Source organism: Cryptomeria japonica, chromosome 1 (genome assembly GCF_030272615.1).
Source record: "Cryptomeria japonica chromosome 1, Sugi_1.0, whole genome shotgun sequence".
Classification (NCBI taxonomy): domain Eukaryota; kingdom Viridiplantae; phylum Streptophyta; class Pinopsida; order Cupressales; family Cupressaceae; genus Cryptomeria; species Cryptomeria japonica.
Window position 1 is genome coordinate 95067580 of NC_081405.1, and position 12001 is coordinate 95079580.

The 12001-nt window shown below is 38.7% G+C and overlaps 1 protein-coding gene across 1 annotated transcript in view; it reads left to right on the plus strand.

The window, feature by feature from the left end:
- Positions 1 to 12001, plus strand: part of LOC131041867 (uncharacterized) — a 155518-nt gene that overhangs the window by 94420 nt on the left and 49097 nt on the right. The window lies entirely within an intron of this gene.

Consider the following 12001-nt stretch of genomic DNA (forward strand, 5'->3'; position numbering starts at 1 on the left):
AGTTTTTTGATGTCCACCTACTTATCAAAAGTAAATGCAAATGTCTTCCATCAATATAGAATGTCCATTTTGAGTGAGATTCATCCTTAGTCATAGATCTTATGGGTACTACAATTCTATAGATTAGGTTTTTCACCTAGAGGTATATTTTGTGTTCTTTGACTCATTTTGGAGAGCAATTATTCTTAGAACAAAAGAAGTGTTAGATTTGTTCAAGGGTTTGAAATATCGAAAGTTAGTTGCAGAAGCGTGATGAAATTGATAGGATATCTCAAGGTACCATGGCAAGGTGCGTTGGAGATGTAAGTACACATTTAGGGTATTTTGAATATTTTAGAAATTCCCCTTGTTAGTGTAATTAAGGTATTTTACCTTGGTTATTTCTCACCTAGGTCCTAATTACATTTCACTTAAGCTTACTTAGGGAATTACGTAGGAGTAGTTGGAGCATTTTCATTTTAGGTGGACTTATCATGTTATTACTTTATCATATCCACCTGTTGTAGATGCACTTTTCCACCTTTTATGGGTGATACACCTTTAGTGGTGTTATCACAATATCACTTTTCCACTTTAGGTGGGATGAGAGCTTTTCACTTTTTGTCTTAGGTGTCATAATATTATGACACTTGTCACAATTTTATGCACTCCTATGTTCTCACCTTGGCTATCTAACTAAGGGGTCCCCTATGTAATCATCATCCAGTTGATCATTTGTATTGCATTATTGGTAGGAATATATTCTTGTCGTATTGTTTCTCTCTTGTTCATGTACTTTGCATTTGACCTAGAGATCTTGGGAGACTACCTTCATAGCCAATTCTTACACAGTATTAGCACTTTTAGAGCTCCATTGGTTTTCTATTAGAGAGTTTTTAAAACAATTTTGGAGTTTTCGATTCGAGGATTTCTTGTTGTCAGTCAAAATTAGAGTTTGTTGGGTCAGATATGAAGCCACCATTGAATTCAAGAGGTTTGAGAAAGTCATAATTGTCTTTTGTTTCATCCAAATCCGACTCCCGAGGTCAAAGCTAAAGCCATTTGAAGTTTGGAGATGTGGCGATTTAGGCGTCATAATTACACAGGCGATTTTCAAACAATGATATCTCAGTCATTTGGACTCCTTTTCTTGAGCAATTTTATTATTATTATTTGGGATATAATTTCATGCTCTTCATAGTGATGTAGGAGTTTTTTAATTTTCATGTACAATTTTTTCAAAAAAAATGCGAAATCCCCATTTTTTGCAACTTTTGGGGCATTATTCAGGCTCATATGGACTCCTTTTCAACTAAATTTTTTTTTCAAAGTGCATAATGTTTTCTATATTTTATAGTGGTGCTATCTATTTGTAGTCATTGTAATCAAAAATTTCACTTTTAGCACATGACCTTATTTGGCTTATTTTTGGCAAATGCAATGCATAGATCACAGTTTGGTCTTTTGCATATTGATTTGAACCTAATATAGCCTACTTGTGGTAGTGGCAATCACTAAAAATCAGAAGTCCACAATTTTTTCTATTTTTTATAGTGGTGCTATCTATTTGTAGTCATTGTGATCAGAAATTTCACTTTTAGCACATGGCCTTATTTGGCTTATTTTTGGCAAATGCAATGCATTGATCGCAATTTGGTCTTTTGCATATTGATTTGTCTTTGTTTTGCAAGTGGCCATTGTAATCACACTAAGTATAAGTCTTTGCTCTTTTGGGGGGTTCTTTGATTGAGTGAATTTTGGGGGTGTCTTGTATGCTTCTCTCTCTCTCTCTCTCTCTCTCTCTCTCTCTCTCTCTCTCTGCTCTTTTGTTACTTAGTTATGGGTTCTCCTAAATTTCCTCTTTTGACTCCACTGAATTATGCATATTGGAAAGTTAATGCATGGAGTAAACTAATGGAAAAAGGTTTTAATTCACTATGCAAGTGACACTATTTTAGAACCCTCAAATCCTAATGTTGATGTTAATTCGAAAATGGAAAGGCTCATTAAAAGTTCTATGGCTCTTGGAGTGTGGAGAAAGTATATATCACTTGAACTTACCTTTCAAATTGAAAATTGTAAGACAATAAAGGAAGCTTGGGATAAACTTGGTCAATTGTATGGTCAAGTTGATGAGATTAGAGGATACACACTTGAAAGTGATCTCCTAAATTTGGATCCAAAGTATTTTGATACAATACAAGACTATGTCACTGAGGAAAATGAGCTAAGAGCATAACTCAAGGATTGTGACATTGAGAAGAAGCATGCACAATTGGTCTTCAATTTGTTGGGAAAGCTTCCTTCTGAATATGCAGCTTTTGTTTCTAGTTTCCACACTCATCAATTAAAAATGGGGAGTGCCTATACTACACCATCCTTTGATTCATTCATCGAGATGTCGATGCTTGAACAAGAAAAGTTGAACACAATAGGTATTCTCAAGCCATCCAAGTCACATGTTTTGGTGGATAATGATGAGAAAGGTTCCAACAAGAAGCATAAATAATTAAAGCCAAATCCATAAAAGGATAGAGCACAATGTTCTTCTCCTCAACAAGGAAATTCTACACCCTCTCCTAAGGGTAAATCATTTAAGAAGTATAAGCTTACTTGTGCATATTGTTAGGACATGATGGACACCATTGTTACAAGAAGTATACTAATGAATTGAAGCATCTTCTTGAGAAGAATAGAATCAATTTGCCTTCTAGAATGTCTACTTCAACTTCTTCTTCCAATCAAGAAGAATTTGATAAGGAAAAGAGTCACATTTATGGGACAAGTAAGAACAAAGGACAAGCTCTTTGTTCTACTACAGGTCACGATTCAGGGAGATGGCTTCCAGATTCAGGAGCTTCTTATCATATGGCATCTTCATAGTCTATGTTCTCTTCATTTGAGCCTTGCAACATACCACCGATTTTGATGGGCAATCATACACATATGAATATAATTGGGAAGAGTTCTATTGATATTAGGGATTGAACCTTCAATGGGGTGTTGTTGTACCTCACTTGACAAACAATCTTCTTTCCATCTATCAAATCACTCATGGTGAAACAAGGAAGATTGTGGAGTTCACTCTTATTTAGTTATCATTATAGACTGGAGAGTAGAGCTATCATTACTACTGGTGTGGTGGATAATACTTCTCAGTTGTACTCCTTTTCAGAATTTGTTCCTCTTTATGACTTTTGTTCTTCAGATGATGATTACACTTCTTGTGTGGCTTTCAATATTGAGGAGAACTTTGGTTACTTGAACTTGGGTGTTCTCACATGTGATCCATTTTTTGAACCTTTCATTCCATCTCCTCCTATTGATATCACATCTATTTTTTCTCTTGATGATGCTTGTGTTGCTACAATTTTGGCTTCTTGTGATTCAGTGTAGCAAGATATACATTGTCTTCCAACTACATTTCCTTGCGATGATTACTTGACATATACTGTAGGTTTGTTTGTGGAATCCTACATTTTAAATTTGGGAATCATTGAAATGTATCTTCTCTTTTATGGTTGTGATCCTTTTTCAGTTGTTGCAAGGGAGCACTCTGACACTTTTGTTCATTCTCTACATGATCATTCTTTTGAGTTTGATGTGATTGTGGATGCTTATGTACAAAATTTGGAGGATGCATCTTTGTCTTTAGAGGAGACACTTGAGTATTGAGATCATGTTCTACATTCAACTTCACTAGATCTTGGATTGTTTTTTTCAGTAGTGTGGTTTAGTACACCTAATTTAGAAGGGGAAAATTTCAACATCAACATGGGGACACTTAATAAATTTTCAAAGAATCCATACATATTGAGTTTCTTCCTATGTTTTCCTTTCAGGATTGGGTAGAATTCACACATACACCTTTGGTTTTGCTTCTTCCTAATAGGGAGGACCCTAGATTGCTTGAGTCAGCTTGACTCACTCCAAGGCCTTTTTCCTATCCTAACCCGGGAATGCTCCTCTCTATTCCCCTAATCCACTCTAGGTCCTTGCTACCAAGGTTTGTTACTCTGCTCTTTGTGAATTTACTTATGTAAATCCACCAACTCACTAATCCACCGGATCTCACCAGACACCTTGCAGGGTTTGCTCTACCATTAATTATACCTACAAGTTCTCCTAAGTTGTTTTCTCCTCATGCTTGGATCTTCTCTCCCTTTGATCCCATCTTCCCTTGGTATGAGGCTAATAGCCTAGTCTCCGGTCTACCCTGCAAGTGATTCCTCTTGGTCACTGATACCTAGCCGGGCTATCATCAAGCTCGCCTAGGGCTAGTTTGCCAAAACGATCGATGTCATTCCCTGGTCTACTACATATAGAGCACTATTGTACATGGCTAGCCCTTCTTGACAACCTCCAATGATCGTGTGGATCCCACGATGGAGTGTCAAGACAGAGCCATGTTCACAAGAACTTTACACCAATAGAGAAACATGAAACAAACGACAACTCTATTTACAGAGCCGAGCTTGGCACAAATTCACACTTGGAACTCACAAGACACGGAAAAATAACCTCTACCCTATCTGCATTATTCCTTAAAGATTTAAGCCATGTTTACAACATAAAATAAACTCTGAGAAAGAAACCAAAAAATGATATTTCAATTGTTATTCAAAAGAAGTGTTTTGTTTTCGTGGAATCAAACCATCCAACACTATCTAACTTATCCAACTTTGTTACAGAATGCCCACTGGGTCTTTTATAGCGTCCTAGACATGTCATGAATCGTCCCAAATAGACAAGATTCAACTCGACACAATCGTTTTCTGGCTATAACTGTCCTTCCTTTCTTCATCGGGTCATCGGGTTAGAAAAAAAAATACCCACTCCGATGTCCGATGATAGTTTACAAATTGTGCACTTCTTCATCGGGTTATCAGTATAGCTCTAACCATGTTGTGTCGATAGCCGATTATGTGCTCCAAACAGTCTGCCTTCCCATTGGGTTATCAGTGTAGCTCCTAACATGTTATATCGATAGCGGATGGTGCGCTCCAAGTCGTAGGCTTTCCTATTAGGTTATTGGGTAGGACGAAAACTAGTCTTGGCGATATCTGACGACTCCATTTCAGTCTTATGTATACTCATCAAGCATTGGGGTAAGGTAAAACAAGGTGGTTTCGATAGCCGATGGTAGCACTCCACACTTTGGCGGTTTCATCGGGGCAAGTCTTGCCAAAAAATAAAACTTTCAAAATGAAGACAAAATGAATTCCAAGCTCCCTATAAACAACCAAATGGACTAGAACCAGTCCTTATGCCAAAATTGCCAAAATTACAAAGGGTATTTTCTCACCCTTAGGTGCTCCTACACCATACTTCCCACATGAAAAAATCAAGTCCCCCCTGGGGATGACAAGGCGACATCAATGCCCAGTCATTTGAAATCGGATTCTGCAACCCAAATGGCTTTAGCTTTAGGTAAGTGTTGCCACTTGACTAAGTGTTCCATGTACACTCCATGCCTCATTTGTCACTTCACCCTAGAATCTAAAATCTGTTCCACTTGTGGTTTAGAAATTGGTGGTATTGGAATATCACTGAGAGTAGTCTCCCCTTTTGGATTCGGTCCATCTGTCACTACTACAGGACCGTTAAACTGAATCAAGTCTTGGACATTAAATATGGGGGACAATGCCAAATTTTTGGGTAAGTCCACCTTATAGGCATTTGAGCCATATTTAGCCAAAATTTTGCAAGGACTTATTGAAGCTTACTAGGGACTCCCTTCTGCAATCTTTCCTTGTTCAAATGTACCATAACCATGTCTCCAATTGCAAATTGAATGTCCTTTCTCCTCTCATCTACTTTAGCCTTAATCCTCTGTGTAGCGTCAATCAATGTTTTATGCACTTGTTCATGTACCTCTTTCATAGACTGAGTGAAATCCTCTGCATGTCCACTTCTTCCTTCCAGGCTTCCTAAATCTCGAAGTTCACAAACACCGCATGGGTGGAGTCCATAAACAATCTCAAAAGGACTCTTACCTATAGTTTTGTTGACACTGTCATTATAGCCAAATTTTGCCTGTGGTAGCACTTGATCCCACATCTGTCCATATTCTTTTGTCAGACACCTCAGAAGATTACCCAATACTCGGTTAATGACCTCAATTTGACCATCTGCCTGCGGATGATAAGCAGAACCAAAAGAAAGGTTAGTTCTCAATCTTGTCCACATAGTTTTCCAAAAGTGTCCCATGAACTTCACATCCCTGTCTGAAACTATACTGAGAGGAAACCCATGAATTCTTACCACCTCTTTGAAAAACAAATGTGCAATGTAACTAGCATCATGCGTAATCTTGCATGGAACAAAATGACTCATTTTACTAAACCGGTCAACAATGACAAAAATACTATCCAAGCCAGTCTTGGTTTTTGGCAAACCCACAATAAAATCCATGTTGATGCACTCCCATGGTCTTTTGGGAATTGGTAAAGGTTGGTATAGTCCAACATTTGAACTAGTACCCTTGGCTCTCTGACACACAATACACTGCTCAACATACTTCATTTTCGGCCAATAATAAAATCTTTGCACCAACTCAAGTGTTTTATTCAGACCAAAATGTCCACTACGACTTCCATTATGTTTTTACTGTATGAGATTTTTCCTCATAGATCCCCTTGGCACACATAACTGACATCCCTTAAACAAAAGACCACTCTGCAATGTGTAATCTGCATACTGGCTATTGAAATGATTATTAAACTCACTGCATACCTTGTATACCTCATAAAAGATTCATTTTCTTTGTAAAGCTCCTTGAAACTCTCCACACCTATGCTTTGCAATATTACTTCTTGGATAGTGAGAAGTCTTCTACTTAAGGCATCTGCTACCTTGTTCAGCTGTCCCTTTTTGTGCTTGATGGTGAAAGTGTATGTCTACAGGTATTCTATCGATTTGATGTGTTTGTTGCTCAACTTTTCTTGAGAATTGATAAAACTCAGTGCTTGGTTATCTGTAAACACTACAAATTCTTTTGGCAAAAGATAATGCCTCCACTTCCTAAGAGCTTGAACTAAGGCATAAAATTCTAAGTCATAGGATGAGTATCTCTTCTTGGCGTCATTCAATTTCTCACTATAGAATGCTACTGGTCTTTCTTCTTGGTTCAAAACAACTCCTACTGCTATATAACTAGCATCACATTCTAGGGTAAACAACTTATCAAAACTTGGTAAAACTAGGATGGGTTGGGTAGCTATCCTCTTTTTGAGCAACTAAAACCCCTAGTCGGCTTCTTTAGTCCACCTAAACTTAGTTTTCAACCCACCCTTAATTTTATCAAGAACAAGAGCACAAATTTCACTAAAACTGCGAATGAACTTTCTATAAAATTGGGCAAGCCCATGGAAACTTCTTACCTCAGTAGCAGTTTTCAGTGTAGGCCAACTCTGTATTGGTTCCACCTTGCTAGGATCCATTTTCAAAGTGCCTTGGGATACTAAAAAACCCAGATAAATGAGTTCTTGTTTCACGAATTCACATTTTTCAAGGTTGATTGCCAACTATTCCTGATGTAGTTTCCTTAATACAATCTGCAAGTGTTCAAGACGCTCTTCCTCTGTTTTACTGAATATGAGGATATCATCAAGGTATACCACTACAAATCCACCTATGTAGTCCTTCAACACCTCATTCATCAACCTCATGAAGGTACTAGGGGCGTTAGTAAGCCCAAATGACATAACTAACCACTGATATAACCCCTATGTAGTCCTAAAAGTTGTTTCCCATTCATCCCCTTCTTTAATCTAGATTTGGTGATATCCACTCTTTAAATCCAGCTTAGAAAATACTTTGCTTCTCCAAGACAATCCATTAAATCCCCAATTCTAGGGATAGGAAATTTGTATCTTATGGTGATTATGTTTATTGCCTGAGAGTTAGTACATAATCTCCATTTACCTCCTTTCTTGGTTGCTAACACCACTGGCACAACACATGGGCTTATACTTTTTCTGATTAGACCTTGGTCAAGCAACTCTTGTACTTGTCTTGCCACTTCCTTGTTTTGTTCAAGAGTCATCTTGTATGCAACCTTGTTAGGTAGTGATGCATCGGGTATAATGTCTATCTGGTGACTTACTGTTCTAGGAGGAGGTAGTCTTGCAGGTGTTCCATCACTCACAATGTCCTTGAACTGTTCTAACAACTGTTGAACCTCTTTAGGTAAAACTTCTTGTTTAGTCTTTTCTTCTTGACTAGGTTTCACTAAGAGAGCATAATGTTCTCCATCTCCTTTCTTGAGATATCCCAAAAATTCTTTTCCTCCAGCCAACAACACATTAGGACCACTAGTCTTGGTTCCTTCATCCTCTACCAAAGATTGAATCATGTATGTCACCCCTTCCTTTGTGAATGCATAATAGTTCTTCTCTCCATCATGGATAGCTTTTCTGTCAAATTGCCACGGTCTACCTAGCAACAAATGATAGGCATCCATGGGTAGAACATCACGTAAAATTCTGTCAGAATATTTCCCAATTGTAAATTCAACCCATACTTGTTCATTTACTAACACACGTTGTCCTTTATTAAACCATGTGACCTTATAAGGATGACTATGTGGCATGCTACTCAATCCAAGTTTACTTACTACTTCTTTGAAGATGATATTGTCAGTTGATCCTGAGTCAATGATCATTTTACAGACCCTACCAAGTATCTTGCACTTTACTCTGAAAAGAGACCTCCTCTGTTTAGGCTCTTCTTAACCGGCTCCCTGATTAGTACCCTTCTAACCATCAAATTCTCACCATTCTCTGAGTCAAGATGTACTTCAGGAGACTTCACACTACGAGAATCCTCTTGTACATAATTGATTCTTTTCTCTGAATGTGATGAGGTAGCCTTATTTGGATACCTATAGGCAGGATGACCAAAATTACTACAATGGTAACACTTCATGTTTGCAAAGTATGAACCTCTGCCAGAACTTCCAGATCTACCTCTGTTATTGTTGTTATGACCTCTTCCTCTACCATAGTTTCCTCTTCCACTGGATTCATTAGACTGCTCAGTCAATTTTGACTCTCCTTGTGATCTTATTTCACTTCCTCTGCCACTGCAGTTTCCTCTGTAACCTCTTGAATCTCAACCTCTACCACTGCCTCTACTAGTGCTTCATGTTTCTTCTTATTCTTTTCTTCTACTTTTAGAGCCAACTGATAACATTTGTGAATGGTAGTTGGACTCAACAAACTTATTTCCTCTTGTATGTTCCATCTCAGACCATTAAGATATCTTGCTACTTTGATTGTTTCATCCTCCATCACTTTTGACCATAGACACAACTTCTGGAACTGTTCAGTGTAGGTACTTACATCTAACTCCACCTGCCTTAGGTTTTATCTTTTCCTATGCAACCGCACGTCATAATCCTTAGGAAGATAAGTCTCTCTGATTTTGCTTACCATCCCTTTCCAAGTAGAGATGGAGATCTTACCTTCTCTCTCTCTCTCTCTCTCTCTCTCTCTCACACACACACACACACACACACACACACACACACATTTTGTATAAACTTCCACCAAGTAACGACAACACCTCTCATTCTTGACCTAGCCACTTTAACCTTTTCGGCCTCAATCACACCTTCACACTCAAAATAATTTTTCATTCCCTCTATCCATTCCATTACCAACTCTGCTTCCATCTTGCCACTAAACAGTGGCACTCCTTCCAAATATTTTCCACTCATTGCCTTCAAAGCCTTCAAGAATGGTTCTTGATCAACAACAGGGTCTGGTGCAAGGACTTCATCCTCTATTGCCACCATTTTACCCTTCTCTTCTATCTTCCCACTCACTTTTGTTGTCTTGACTTCCATCACACCTAGTTTTTGCTCCAACTGCTCCAACCTTTCCTTGAGCAATCGATTTTCATCTTCTTGGTCTTCAACCTTCTTAGCCAATTCTGCATTGGTCACCATCTTTACTCCGTCTCCTGATACTAGATCAGTCTTGCACTCTTCACCCCAAGCCTTTAACTTGCTCTGATACCAATTTGATAGGGAGGACCCTAGATTGCTTGAGTCAGCTTGACTCACTCCAAGGCCTTTTTCCTAGCCTAACCTGGGAATTCTCCTCTCTTTTCCCCTAATCCACTCTAGGTCCTCACTGCCGAGGTTTGTTACTCTGCTCTTTGTGAATTCACTTTCGTAAATCCACCAACTCACTAATCCACCGGATCTCACCAGACACCTTGCAAGGTTTGCTCTACCATTAATTATACCTACAACTTCTCCTAAGTTGTTTTCTCCTCATGCTTGGATCTTCTCTCCCTTTGATCCCATCTTCCCCTGGTCTGAGGCTAATAGCCTAGTCTCCGGTCTACCCTGCAAGTGATTCCTCTTGGTCACTGATACCTAGTCGTTCTATCATCAAGCTCACCTAGGGCCAGTTTGCTGAAACGGCTGACGCCATTCCCTGGTCTGCTACATATAGAACACTACTATACATGGCTGACCCTTCTTGACAACATCCAATGGTCATGTGGATCCCACGATGGAGTGTCAAGACATAGCCATGTTCACAAGAACTTTACGCCAACAGAGAAACAGGAAACAAAATGACAACTCTTTTTACAGAGCCGAGCTTGGCACTAATTCACACTTGGAACTCACAAGACACGGAAAAATAACATCTACCCTATTTGCATTATTCCTTAAAGATTTAAGCCATGTTTACAATAGAAAATAAACTCTGAGAAAGAAACCAGAAAATGATCTTCCAATTGTTATTCAAAAGAAGTGTTTTGTTTTCGTGGAATCAAACCATCCAACACTATCTAACTTATCCAACTTTGTTACAGAATGCCCATTGGGTCTTTTATAGCCTCCTAGACATGTCATGAATCATCCCAAATAGACGAGATTCAACTCGACACAATCGGTTTTCTGACTATAATTGTCTTTCCTTTCTTCATCGGGTCATCGAGTTAGCAAAAAAACACCCACTCTGATGTCCGATGACAGTTTACAAATTGCGCACTTATTCATCGGGTTATCAGCGTAGCTCTAACCATGTTGTGCCAATAGCCGATTATGCGCTCCAAACAGTCTGCCTTCCCATCGGGTTATTGGTATAGCTCCTAACATGTTATACCGATAGCCAATGGTGCGCTCCAAACCGTAGGCTTTCCTATCAGGTTATCGGGGTAGGACGAAAACTAGTCTTGGCAATATCTGATGACTCCATTTCGGTCTTATGTATACTCATTGAGCATCGGGGTAAGGTAAAACCGAGTGGTTTTGATAGCCGATGGTAGCACTCCACACTCTGGCAGTTTCATCAGGGTAAGTCTTGCCGAAAAACAAAACTTTCAAAATGAAGACAAAATGCACTCCAAGCTCCCTATAAACAACCAAATGGACTAGAACCAGTCCTTATGCCAAAATTGCCAAAATTGCAAAGTGTATTTTCTCACCCTTAGGTGCTCCTGCACCACTTCCTAAGGGGAGGAATGGTGTTTGACAATCGTGGAAGATCTTCTGCATCTAGTTTGCAACATCTTCCGTTGTTCACTTTCTACATTGAAGGGGGACTACTTGGTCTCTTTTCTTCTGTCTTATAGGGGAGACTTTTACCTCACGTTGGATTTTGTCCTTCTCATTCATCTTTGAGAGTTCTTTTGTGTTATAGTATTTGTTCATGGGTACCTAACATGGCCTAGTAGCCTAGACCCATCTTGCATTGTTGTCTTTTGTGTTAATTCTCTGTAAGTTGCACTTAAGGGAGGGTGTTGGTGTAATTAAGGTATTTTACCTTGGTTATTTCTCACCTAAGTCCTAATTACACACTATTTAAGCTTACTTAGGTAGTTACATAAGAGTAGTTAGAGCATTTCCAATTTAGGTGGACTTATCATGTTATTACTTTATCATATCCACCAGTTTTGGATGCAGTTTTCCACCTTTAGTGGTTTTATCACAATATCACTTCTCCATTTTAGGTGGGATGATAGTTTTTCACTTTTTGGTCTCATGTCATAGAATAATGAC